The sequence below is a fragment of the Pogona vitticeps genome, chromosome 5 (assembly GCF_051106095.1).
Source record: "Pogona vitticeps strain Pit_001003342236 chromosome 5, PviZW2.1, whole genome shotgun sequence".
NCBI lineage: Eukaryota > Metazoa > Chordata > Lepidosauria > Squamata > Agamidae > Pogona > Pogona vitticeps.
This window is the reverse complement of record NC_135787.1, coordinates 123,171,290-123,185,401: the sequence shown is the minus strand read 5'-3', so window position 1 is coordinate 123,185,401 and position 14,112 is coordinate 123,171,290. Positions and strand designations below refer to the sequence as shown.

The 14,112-nt window shown below is 43.9% G+C and overlaps 1 long non-coding RNA gene across 1 annotated transcript; it reads left to right on the top strand.

Moving 5' to 3' along the window:
• Positions 1-219: 219 nt before the first annotated feature.
• On the top strand, positions 220-13,663 carry LOC144589546 (uncharacterized). The gene is made up of 2 exons (XR_013545713.1): positions 220-286; positions 13,289-13,663. It is a non-coding gene; the product is annotated as an uncharacterized LOC144589546 (long non-coding RNA).
• The last annotated feature ends 449 nt before the right edge of the window (positions 13,664-14,112 follow it).

The window sequence follows — 14,112 nt, the reverse complement described above, 5'->3', positions numbered from 1 at the left end:
TATTGTCACAGACTACACAATGTTGAAACGGGCCCAAGGGGCCATGAAAATATCAGTAAAGTAAGGAAAAATTGGGGGGGGGGAAGGCTTTGGCCCTAAGGCAGGAAAGAAAAAAGGTAATATATACAGTATTGTTCTCTTTTTAAAAAAGAATTATAAGATTTAAAGAAAAAATAAAAGGAATCAAGATTAAACTCTGTTTCGCTTTCAAACTCATAGAACCAAGAAGTATGAGGCTCACAACGCGGCAGTTGAAAGAAACTGAAGGGAGAGTCCTGGCACCAAGGTACATGTACAGAGGGGGAGGGGTATACACTAATGTGGTTTTTTGCTACCACAGAAGCTCTAGAATCTTCTGACGAGGCTCTGAGCAGGCGTGGATTACCCAGGGTGTGATTCACAGAGGCCATGAAGAAGAACCCATGTGTGTCCACAAACTAGCAATCCAAGGCATGCCTGGGGCTACTGTATTTTTCACTCCATAAGACGCACCTTTCCATAAGATGCACCAATTTTTTAAGAGAAGAAAACAGGAAAATATAATCTGTTTTCTTCACTCCATAAGACGCACAGACTTTCCACCCTCCTGTTTTGTGGGGGAAAAGTGCGTCTTATGGTGCGAAAAATACGGTAATTTTTTTTTGGTGCTTTGGGGTGATCCTACATATAAAAACCACAGGGATCCATGGAAATCCATGCCTAAGACTCATGTTTCTCTAATTTGGGCTGATTTTACATATAAAACCCATGGGGATCCGTGGGGAGGTTTTTTCTAGGAGCTGGAGCCCAAAGGGAAGGGCAGTTCCTCCTTCTCCTCCACTGCCTTGCTCTCTAGATGGAAGGTTTGGGTTTCTTGCATCTAGTGGAGAGAAACCACCCTTGTGTCTCCCTCGCTATAACTCCCTCTCCTTCCTGTGTGCGCATGTGTGTATGTGTATTTGAGTGTGTGCATATATACTGGGTTTGCCAGGAAAAAAGAACCTTGCCCCTTTTCCATTTGTCCTCTTCCCCCCACTTTCTGTTCTCCTCCCTGGCCCCCCACCAGATCAACCCGACAGGAGATGAAGGCAGCAGCATTAGCATTGATGGCAGCAGGAAATACGCTTGCTCTGTTGATTTATTCTGGCAGTGGGAACAGGCTCTTAGTTAGGCCTGGCTGCGCTCAAGCTGTGCCCAAGCTTTCTACTCCTGCACTAGTGCTAGCTGAGAGCTTTCTTTCCGAACTGGAAGCTTAGGGTTAACTAGACCTTGTGACAAACCCAGACCTACTGGGATCTGCCACACGTTAACTAAGCTGCCACCAACCATTCCCTATAAGAAGTCACACAGACCAGGGATGGATTTTCAACAAATAAAAGAATAAGGTTTATTTAAAACAACACTCAGGGAAAATAAAATGCTCAGGTGAATAAGATATAGTAACGTGGCTTAGTTTCACTCATACATACACACAGTTTGGTTCACACAGAACCCTTAACTTGAAGCACAGACCCTGAACCTATCAGTTCTGGCTAACCAACAGACACCTGAACCTATCAGGTTGGTACTCTGACACACAGTAGTACCCTGTCTGACACACAGACTCCCACACCAGCTTCTTCTTCCCAGCTGCTGCTTCTTCACATCCCAGCGTCTCCCCTTCTCCACACACGCATCACATATATATATACAGTACAGCCCCTCCTCCTGATGTCCCGCCTTCCACTCCCCATAGGATGGAACTTTCCCTCCAAACCCATGACAGACAGGTAACATCAGTGCTGTATGTAACAGACCTGTTAAAGCCTTTCTTCCAAAAGAGCCTTATTTAGTATCTGTCAGGTAAAACACCTGGAGTGTAGAATTATGGGATTTGTAGTTAAAGAAATCCAAAACTTCCATCCTTGCCTTAGTTCACCCAGGATTAGGTTCAGGGTTAGCAATTCGGAAAAAAAGAAAGAAAAACAAGAAACAATAAGGGGAAAAGTGAGTCTACTTTTCTCCCTTCCTCCTTTTTTTCCTCCACACATATTTTTGCTCTTAGGTGTCCAGGTCTCACTGAATGGCAGGAAAACAATCAACCTATGCCAAATCCAATGACAGCCAGGTGAGGAATATTTTATAGCTCCTTTGTTTTTTTAACCTCCGTTTCAATTGAATGGTGAATAAACGTGTGTTTTTTTTTAGTGTGAAGATAAGCATAAATAAAATATGGAGTTGCCGTCTTTCCACATCCTACCACCGTGTTTCTAATAAAAAAGAAATAATAGTTTCGGAGCAATGTCAAAAAATAATGGGGCCTTGTAGGTGAACTCATCCTTGCTACAAGTAGAGGTTAAATGAGGAAAGCCCTGTAGTTCCTCTCCGCAGAGGAATTTACATTTCTGTGTAACGTGACAGCTTTCACTAGTAACAAAGCTAAATATAACCTCACAGACGCATGAATTGCAGCTCTCTGGTTTCATGGCACATTCTCAAAATGTAGTGCCTTTTTTCCCTCCACTGAAACTTTTCATGCTTGGTTGCCCTCCCAACATGAATATTTCTGGAACATTTGAGGAAAATCCTTCCAGCTATTTTGAAGTTATAAGGACATGGCGTATATAATAGATACACACACACACACACACACCACATTTGTCCAGTGTAACAAAATCCTGACCAATGGCTTTCCTTTTCAGCATGGATCAGTTAAAAAAACATTTTGAAAAGTCTTCTGATCTTGACACACATCTAACCTTTCTTCATTCATATATGCTTTGCGAAGTCTGAAAAATCAGAGGCCTGTTAAGCAGGCTCTTCCCTTGACATTTCATGCAGTGTCTCTTTTCTGTTGTACAAATTCTGCAATGACAGTCCTCCATACATACAATCATCTCTTTTCATCCAAAAAAGAAAGGTCCAAAATTCTTAATATTCAAAAGCTTCTGAAAAACATCAGAGTTTCCAGGTTTCATGTCAGTAGTCCAAATATGTATTGTCCTTTCTTGTCAATTGCAGCGGCAAGGCAAATAACATATTTATGCTTGATTTGTATTGGTGAAGAAGAAATATGTAGGGTTTGTATAAGCAATTTCTAAAGTCTTCTCCTAGAGATTTTTTTTCTTACTTGCCCAGAAATTTATAAACACTGAATGGGGTGAACAGGAGTAAAAAAGATGCAAGCAAACACAGAATTTATACATTCCCATCTTGTTTCATCATGAACTCTGGCAGAAAATGAATGCACTTCAGGATTAGTTCACAACTTAACTGAACAGGTTCTTCATTCATATGGTAGACAAGGCAGATACTCTTGAGCCCACTACTTGGAATAACATATGACCCAGCAATAGTTATGCACATATTCTGAATGCTTACAATAGAACTCTGTGTTGTGTTATTTCAATCACATCACTTCTATTGTACGGTCTTAAAGCAGGTTACAAATAAATACAGGTATAGTGCTCCAAGTATATGACAGAAAAAACTCATCATGAAATAAATTTGTTAGACTTAAAGCTTTTATACTTTTTTGTTATTGTTGCTGCAGAAACAGATTAACCTAGCTACCACTCTAAAAAAAACTACCACAGTTAAATCAGAACTCCGGCCAGAAGCTTAGAGTTTAATAACACTAGTGTAAGTGAAGCAAGATGCATCACAGTCGTGAATTACTGCCAATTAAGAAGTCACCACTTCCATTCCTCACTGTCCACCGGTTACATGACTTGCCACATGATGATAAACAGAAATGGTGACCCCTTAACTAGTGACAATTTCCTGCTGTGATTTATACTGTTGTACTTATTATGGCATAAATGCAATAGAATTCTGGGAAATAAGAACTCTGTCAAAACATATTTCAGATTATATGAGGTTTTTTTACTGAAACAGGGTATGGACAAGCATGGAGATGCTTTGGGGAGTTTGTGTGTGATATTGACAGGGTTGATTACTGAATGCATTACAGAGTTACATAATAGATCTCTGACTCATTTAAACATTGAACCATTCAGATATTGCCACCATTTTCAATTTTTTGTTTTGCTGCCACTACAACAAGTAGTTCATCTGTTGTTAGATTGTCAATATTTGTGAGTGTTCTGTTTAAGTATAATTGAAAGAATAGGTGATACCTTTTCACACCACAAAATAATAATAATAATAATAATAATAATAATAATAATAATAGTTAGGCATCCTTCAGTCTCGAAAGACTATGGTAGCGTGCTCTGTATGGAGGGCTTGGAACAGCGCCTAGTGTGGCTGAGAAGGCCAATTCGAGAGTGACAGTCCCTTCCACACTGAAGACAAATCCAGTCTGTCCCCTGTCCGGCTCCCTGGTTTTGCTGCTTTTGTGACTTCCTCTTTGCCTCGGCCTGCTGGGCAAGGGTCTCTTCAAATTGGGAGAGGCCGTGATGCACCGCCTGCCTCCAGGCTGAACGCTCAGACGTCAAGGTTTCCCATCGGTTGAGGTCCATTCCTAAGGCCTTCAGATCTCGCTTGCAGATGTCCTTGTATCGCAGTTGTGGTCTCCCTCTGGGGCGCTTTCCCTGCACTAATTCTCCATAGAGGAGATCCTTTGGAATCCGACCATCAGCCATTCTCACGACGTGCCCGAGCCAACGTAGACGTCGCTGTTTCAGTAATGTGTTCATGCTGAAAATTCCAGCTCGTTCTAGGACTACTCTGTTTGGAACTTTGTCCTGCCAGGTGATGCCAAAAATCCGTCGGAGGCAACGCATATGGAAGGTGTTCAGCTTCCTCTCCTGCCGTGCACAAAGAGTCCATGACTCACTGCAGTACAGGAGTGTGCTTAGAACACAGGCTCTATAAACCTGGATCTTCGTATGTGTCGTCAGCTTCTTATTGAGCCATACTCTCTTTGTGAGTCTAGAGAACATGGTGGCTGCTTTGCCAATGCGTTTATCCAGCTCGACATCTAGAGAGAGGGTGTCAGAGATGGTTGAGCCGAGGTACACAAAGTCATGAACAACCTCCAATTCTTGTGTGGAGATGGTAATAGAGGGAGGTGAGTCCACGCCCTGGCCCATGACTTGTGTTTTCTTCAGGCTGATTGTTAGTCCAAAGTCTTGGCAGGCCTTGCTGAAACGATTCATGAGTTGTTGGAGGTCTTCAGCAGAGTGGGCAACAATGGCTGCATCATCTGCGAAGAGGAAGTCCCGCATGCATTTCAGTTGGACTTTGGTCTTCGCTCTCAATCTAGAGAGATTAAAGAGCTTTCCGTCTGATCTAGTCCGGAGATAGACGCCCTCGGTTGCGGATCCAAAGGCATGCTTCAGCATGACAGCAAAAAAGATCCCAAAAAGTGTTGGTGCGAGGACACAGCCCTGTTTCACTCCGCTTTGGATGTCAAAGGGGTCTGATGTTGAGCCGTCAAAAACTACAGTGCCTTTCATTCCCTCATGGAAGGATCTGATGATGTTAAGGAGACGAGGTGGACATCCAATCTTGGGAAGTATTTTAAAAAGGCCATCCCTGCTAACCAGATCAAATGCTTTTGTAAGGTCTATGAAGGCCACTAAGAGTGGCTGTTGTTGTTCCCTACATTTCTCCTGCAGCTGTCGGAGGGAGAATACCATGTCAGTGGTGGATCTGTTAGCTCGAAAGCCGCACTGTGATTCTGGATAGACTCTATCTGCAAGCACCTGGAGCCTCTTCAGCACAACACGGGCAAGCAGCTTCCCTACCACACTAAGAAGAGAGATGCCCCGGTAGTTATTGCAGTCACCCCTGTCTCCTTTGTTCTTGTACAATGTGATAATGTTTGCATCCTTCATGTCCTGTGGGACTCCACCTTCCCTCCAGCAGAGACAGAAGACCTCGTACAGTTCGGAGGTGATGATCTCCTTACAGCATTTCAGCACTTCAGCGGGGATGTTATCCTTTCCAGGTGCCTTGCCGGAGGCGAGGGAGTCCAAGGCTGCTTTTATTTCTGCTAGGGTTGGTTCACTGTCCAGCTCTTCCAAGATAGGCAGGCACTCAATGTTATTTAAAGCTGCTTCGGTTACTACATTCTCTCTGGAATACAGCTCAGAGTAGTGCTGTACCCAGCGTTCCATCTGCTGTGCTCGGTCCTGGATGAGCACACCTGTAGCAGACTTCAGGGGAGCAGATTTCTTCTGTACTGGACCTAAGGCCTGCTTGATACCGTCATACATTCCTTTGATGTTACCTGTGTCCGCTGCTAACTGTATCTGAGAGCAGAGCTGGAGCCAATAATTGTTGGAGCATCTCCTGGCAGCCTGTTGGACTTGACTGCGAGCAGCTCGAAGAGCTTGCAAGTTGTACTCACTAGGACAGGCTTTGTATGCTGCTAGAGCTCTTCTCTTATCCTCGATGGCTGGCATTAACTCCTCTGAATGGGCTTCGAACCAGTCAGCCATCTTTTTGGTCTTCTTGCCAAAGGTGGACAGGGCGGTGTTATAGACAGTGTTCTTGAAGTGTTCCCATCGTTCAGGTGCATTTGCATTAGCCGGACCTGGAAGGACTTCCTCAAGTGCTTGGGCAAATTCCTTCACTTTTCTTTGATCACAAGTCTTGATGATGTCAATGCGTGGTCTTCCTTCCTTTTTCGTGTGATATACTCTCTTTGTTCGTAGTTTTACTCTACTACACACCAGGGAGTGATCAGTATCACAATCAGCACTCTGGTAACTGCGTGTGATCGTAATACTAGGAAGGCTGGAACGTCTAGTGAGGATTAGATCGAGCTGATGCCAATGCTTGGATCTTGGATGCCTCCAGGAAACTCTGTGTTGCAGCTTCGTGTTAAAGAATGTGTTGCTGACACAGAGACCATAATAGCAGCAAAACTCCAGCAAGCGTTGGCCATTTTCATTCATCTTTCCAATGCCGAAATGGCCTAGACAAGTGGGCCAAGAATTATGATCAGCACCCACTCTAGCGTTAAAGTCTCCAAGAATGAACAGTGCCTCTCTTTCAGGGACTTTTTGGATAGTAGCTGCCAGATCGTCATAGAATTTGTCTTTCACTTCTGGAGTGGATGACAGTGTTGGTGCATATGCGCTAATGAGGGTTACTGGTCCTGCTGATGAGTGGAGCTGCAGAGACAGGATTCTTTCACTCCCCACAGTAGGTGGAACAATGCATCTCAGGAGAGTATTTCTGACTGCAAAGCCAACACCATATTCCCTGGTCTCATTCGATGGTTTTCCCTGCCAGAAGAATGAGAATTTTTTTTCTTTGACAGATCCTGAGTCTGGCAGTCTTGTCTCTTGTAAGGCAACAATGTCCATCTGCAGTCTACTCAGTTCCATGTCAATGACAGCTGTCTTGCGCACATCGTCTATTTCTTGCAGGTCGTTAGGAAAGCCGTAGTCAGGAAGGCCAGGGGTCATTGTCCGTACATTCCAGGTGCCCAGCTTAAGGGCAGAAATTTTCTTACGATTGTTGCATGGTGCACGGTTATCGATCTGCTTGTCGGGTTTGACCCTAAACCCCACGCACCCCGTGAAGTTAACAGACCGTGGCGAGGTAGCACCTTACTGGCTGGGGGCTGCCCAGCTTATGGCGGGCGGTATCTACCTAGTGAGGTGCAATGACCTCTCCCACCGTCAGAAGTAGCCCCTGGCGTCCTGCTCCACGCCAACTGAGCAAAGACTTATAACCGGTAACTGCTACTTCCCGTGTTGTTTCGACGCTGTATGCGAAGCTGGAGTGTCCTCTCCAGAGCACGAAGCCTGGGTAAAATAATATGGAGGATAGGCTGTTACCCAAGCAGCAAATCCCCCCTCTCCACGTCACTGAAATGGTCCAGTGGAGAGGCAAGAGCCAATACAACTGGTTCCAGCAACGTCGCAGGAGTTGGCAGAGTGACACAAAGTGCCTCCGGGACTCCGGCTCCGGATTTTGCCTCGAGGTTATCTCCTGAAGCCTTTTCCATAAGTGGATATAGCCACAAGGCAGTGGAGGTTTAAATTTGGAGTTTTCCTTCTCCTAGATGGGCTGCCTTCCAGGGCTGACGAGCCCCACCTACCCGGCCTGATCTCTAATGGTGTGGAAGTATGATCTGACCTTTAAAAGTATACTCCCCCAGGTGTACGAGATGTTAGTTGGTTTTCCTACTTACAAAATTTGGATAAAAAGTAGGATTAGAGAGTTTCACATGCCATTAGACACACTATCCTGCACATCCTCCTTTAGAGCTGAGGCTCTGCCTTTGCTCAGGTGATTTCTATTTACCAAATTACGATTGGAGATAGAGTTAGAGTATTTGAGAATATCGCGCGCCGTTAGGCGCGCGGTCCAGCCACTTCCCAGTTTAAAAAAAAAAAAAAAAAAAAAAAAAAAAAAAAAAAAAAAAAAAAAAAAAAAGCAGGCCCTCCCTCTTGGCCCAGGGAGAAAACAGCAACTCCCCCCCCCAACAGACAAAGGCTTCAGCACAACACCCATAGAAACGCACCTGGGCTTCGTCCAGGCCTAAACCTCCTAAGGGAATGGAGGCAGGGTCCAGCCACTTCCCAGTTTAAAAAAAAAAAAAAGCAGGCCCTCCCTCTTGGCCCAGGGAGAAAACAGCAACTCCCCCCCCAACAGACAAAGGCTTCAGCACAACACCCATAGAAACGCACCTGGGCTTCGTCCAGGCCTAAACCTCCTAAGGGAATGGAGGCAGGGTCCAGCCACTTCCCAGTTTAAAAAAAAAAAAAAAAAAAAAAAAAAAAAAAGCAGGCCCTCCCTCTTGGCCCAGGGAGAAAACAGCAACTCCCCCCCCCCAACAGACAAAGGCTTCAGCACAACACCCATAGAAACGCACCTGGGCTTCGTCCAGGCCTAAACCTCCTAAGGGAATGGAGGCAGGGTCCAGCCACTTCCCAGTTTAAAAAAAAAGCAGGCCCTCCCTCTTGGCCCAGGGAGAAAACAGCAACTCCCCCCCCAACAGACAAAGGCTTCAGCACAACACCCATAGAAACGCACCTGGGCTTCGTCCAGGCCTAAACCTCCTAAGGGAATGGAGGCAGGGTCCAGCCACTTCCCAGTTTAAAAAAAAAAAAAAAAAAAAAAAAAAAAAAAAAAAAAAAAAAGCAGGCCCTCCCTCTTGGCCCAGGGAGAAAACAGCAACTCCCCCCCCCAACAGACAAAGGCTTCAGCACAACACCCATAGAAACGCACCTGGGCTTCGTCCAGGCCTAAACCTCCTAAGGGAATGGAGGCAGGGTCCAGCCACTTCCCAGTTTAAAAAAAAAGCAGGCCCTCCCTCTTGGCCCAGGGAGAAAACAGCTACTCCCCCCCCAACAGACAAAGGCTTCAGCACAACACCCATAGAAACGCACATAATAATAATAATAATAATAATAATAATAATAATAATAATAATAATAATAATAATAATAATAATAATAATAATGATGATGATGATGATGATGATGATGATGATGATGATGATGATGATGATGATGATGATGATGATGATGATGATGATGATAATAATAATACAATCTGCTTGCTTTTGTGAATCAGGACTGTCCACAAAAGCAAGCAGATGGAATGTTTTAATGGTGTATAAAGGTGATAACCCACTCTTGCAATTAATTGTGTTATGTAAGGATTCATATGGCTCTCTTTTATTTCAACTGTTTGAGTATATCTGAGGATTTGTTACATTCCTTTTTTCCCTTTTCTGAAATTTCCAGATTTCTTCATTAGTTCAATGTAAAGAAGTTGACATTTAAAGCGAATGTCAGAGAAATTGAGAGATAGCTCTACCCATCCAGTCAATAGGCTTCTTGTGTTTAACTCAGGCTTTAAATTACAGTAGGACCCCATATCAGCGGGAGATCAGTCCCAACCCCCTCAATGCTGAAAAACTCAGACTGGAGTGAACAGTATTTTAATAGTGAACACTATACATAGCGTGAACACTATACATAGCATGGCCTCTTCCTCCCTTTAGTGTCCAGTTCTGGCAATGAAATCATGGAAATATATTTCCTTAGTGAATGCTATACAGAGAATGGTCTCTGGCTCCCTATCATTCAGGTAACTTCATCTTTAGAAATATGTGTTGTATTTTTTCATTTATAAACTGCCCTGGTTTATAAGATTTTTCCCCACCACCACTTTTCTACACCCCCCCCCCAAATTAAGAAAACTTAGTCTTGAGTATTCAGCCTCTGGGCTCAGAACACTCAGACATCAGGAGTACCTGTTGAATCTGAGCCTACAGGCTCCACCTCCAAAGAAGTGTGTTCTGATTGGCTTGTTCAGCATCAGTTGACGTCAGTTCCATAAGGCTCCTGATTGGAGGCAGCTAAGCCTCATGATTGAAGAAGCCTGTTTACAGAGGCAAGGTATGGGCAGTTTTGTTCTCTCCGTGTTCCAGCTTACTTCTGTGTATAAGACGCCCCTCAATTTTTATTGTAATGATTTTAGGAAAAGGTAGTGTCTTATACACGGAAAAATCTGGTATATTTCTAGCATATTTATTTAATTATCTTTAATATTTTTAGACTGTGGATAAATGAATCAGCAGATACTGATCCTGTGGATACAGGAGTCCTACTGCACTGTGTATATCATGTTTGTGGTGCTGAACCAGGTTTGCTGTTTCATCTTCAATAGCTACAGGGAAGCAGTGACATCTCCTGACAGGGCTTGGAGTGACACCCTCTGAAATACGGAGATGTGGCACTCCCCTGTCCCATTCCATAAGCATGCATGGAGGTTAAGTGAAAGAACTTTATCACAATTGAATTTAGCCAGTGCAGATGATGAAGGATTATCTTCAGATTGTTTTTCCTGAGCGTTTCAAAATTTGCTAATTTCTTCACAAATCTGATAGAAAGATTGTGAGGTGCGTTTTTTAAAATTGTTTCTGTACAGCTAGTTGTGTTTGCTTTCTGCTACTGTCCAAAAAGAGGCCCTTGTTAGGTAACTGTGTGAACCAGCTCCGGCGTTCTTTTTCATTTCTATAGAAGTAAAATATGGATGGCTGATAAAAATGGATAGGAATGCCATTATTTTAAAAAGTGCTTATGTGGGAGATTAGCATTAGAAAAAAACTACAGCAAAATAGCTTTCATTTCAGAATCAGCATTTTGCCATCTATCAATTCATTCTTCCTCCTGAAACAGGTTGCCCCTAGAGAGTTTCAATAGCTATTTTAATTATGAGTCACAAAAGAGAAAGCAGCAGATGTATAAACATATTTTAGGTATCTATTAAGTATCTGCTGAATTGTTATACTCCTGTTGACTCATTAATGAAATCTCCATGGATTAACCACTGATTTCTGAACACCTTCATCTACAAAGGCACAAGGAAAATTTGCATTTTTACCTTATGCACACTAATTACAGCTTCTTTTATATATTCTTAATTATGCATCTTGTTCTTTCTTTCCTTCTTTCTTCTTAGTGAAGGGCTGTTTGAATTATCTGACAGTAGACAAAAATAAAAAGAGGAAAAGCCATAATTGACATAGAAATACATCTTGCTAGAAATACAATCTTTATGCACATCAATCAAGGTTAAGTGGTATCAACTGACAAATAAAGCAAAGATATATCTTTGAATATGAAACCAAAATTACATGCAGAATTCCCACACACACACATAAATGACGATTGTTTAAGATGTGTTTGTATGTGTGTGTTTGCTAAACAACTTCAAATCTGTAAATAGTTTTATATTCGTGGAAAGAAAGGTTTGCTATCATGGGGAGAGATAAAAAGTCTTGAGTTCACCTTATACGGACACTAGCCTATGTTTTCAATTGTTTCTGTCACAACAGTGTGCTGTTATCCTCTTTCTTTCCCATGCTGTATAAAAATATGATCTAACCCCCCCCCCTTTGAAAATTAAAAACTAGAACAGGCAGAAGAGCAGCTAATCATAAATGAATGTGAAGAACACTCAGATAGGCCAGAATCCTGTTGGTGTAAATTATGCCAGGGATCTCCAGTGGAATTATGAGCCACTGCCATGCTGTTGCAAGTTTGGTGAATTAAAAGCTTTCCGTTCTGGACTCATGGAACTGTGGGAGAATCTTGTGGGTACTGTCACTAAATGTCTGCCACAAGGAGCATACAAAAATGACTGCTGAGGTAGAGAGGGCTGGTCACAAATCATCACAGAAGGCAAAACTCTGTCTTCATTTAGCTGCCAACCACCTTTCCCCATCCTCTCTCTTCCTCACAGGGTACACACAGAGAAAGATCTAAATACTGTATATTCAGAAATGTGGGGAACTGGCACTCATATATGGAGAAAGGGAAAATGCACATAGACACAGACACCAGAGAGAGGGAAAACATAGTCCTTGTTCTCACCTGAGCCCAATCTGTCCTCTCGCTTAATTACTTCCCATTCATTCTGCTCTCCTCACACCTCATAGACCAGGGGTCTCAAACTCAATTTACCTGGGGGCCGCTGGAGGCTGGGCTGCATCAGATTTTCCACGAAGTGGAGCAAGAGCCCAAGGAATCCACCCAGGGATTTCCTTAGCCTGGCTGGGGCTCCGAGGAGGAGGAAGAGGGGCGTGCGAGCCCTCGTCACTGACCACGACCCCCTCTGGCTCCTTCTTCACTACCACCACCACCACCAGCAGGATGAAGAAGGAGAGAAGGGAGGGAGCACTGGTGACCGCCTAGCCTGGGGGAGGAGGGCATGATATAAAATTTTTAAAAACCCTCACAGAATTCACCTTGCCAAAGGAGAAAAGCCTCCACTGATACCCACGAAATTAAACCAGGGTCCCCCCACAGGTGTGTGTGCACCCCACCACAGGTGTGTGTGTGTGCATGCACACAAACACACACACACGGAGGTCTGGCAACCTTCCTCTGAGGCCCCCTCAAGAAAAGGCACACTCAGCAGCAGCCGCTACTCCCACCACGACAGAGGAGCAAACTTTGGCTCCAGAGCTGAGGCGGCTGAAGCAGGATGAAGAGGAGGAGGAGGAGGAAGCACCCCCGGGTGCTGAGTTGACCACTGGCTGGGCTGGTGCTGGAGGTGCCAAGAGAGAAAGAGAGGGTGCAAGAAGAGCTGTCTTGGGCGAGTGCCGGCAAGTGAAGCGAGGCTTTTTTTGATTCTTGACAGCAGAGGATGTGTGGGTGCTTCAGGGGGGGCAGGGAAGGCGGGGACCACAAACTATCATCCGGTGGGCCGCAAATGCCCCCTGGGCCACATGTTTGAGACCCCTGTCATAGACCCTGCTGGTCCATTATCTATCATTTCCTTTGATGCTGATTCCCCTCCATTTACCTGGTTTCTCTCTTTGTCCTCCTTCCACATATCTCCATCCCCTTTCCACCTATCCACCCCATTTTCCACCCTCTTCCCATAGCTTTCTACGTCATTCAGCAGAGAGCCTTTCCCATGAAACAACTCCGTACAAGAGGCTCCCCCTTCTGTCAGTCCTGCTGCCCTCAACCCAAAGGGAAGTTTGCACAAAGGCCCAGCAGGAAACGCAAGCAGGAAGATGAGCAGCAGAAGCTAGAAAGACTGAATTACTGTAGATCTGTAAGGACTATCTGCAGAGGGCAGCAGAAAGGGTCTCCAGTTTCTTGTCAGAAACCACTGAGATGAGAAGCTGCATTTGTCATATTACGTGGAATTTGTCTTAACTTGTTAAATTGGCCTGGAAGTTTGAAGCCTGTCTCATTTTTATCATGGAACTTCATGTACATTTTCTGTCCCTATAAATATTTGTATATTTCCTGACACTGCACACTAATTATTTCTGAATTTAATGGAGGTGTGGACTATTTTTGACCTTTTTTCACCCTATCATATGATTATAAAATGTTTCCAAGGCTCAAGCAAAAGGCACTTCTGTCAGTGACAGCCAATAGTAATCATCATCCCTGCTCTCATCAGTCAAACCAGCTGTTCAAATGTTAATCTTTGCTTCGGGTGCATAGCTACAGGAATTTGATCAATCCTCATTTTTAAACCTAACTCTGCAATCAGAACTACTACTCCTTTTGATGATGATTGAGATGACACTGCTAATTTATTTTGCTAATAGAATCTAATGCTGGAACGAGGATTTCTCTGTTATCCACACGTCATCCATTACATGTGTATTACTCTAGATAATGAGCATGCTGTTAGCCTTTGAACCTGATACTAATTTTAGTTCTTGTGGTTGAACACAGTTCCTTTCAG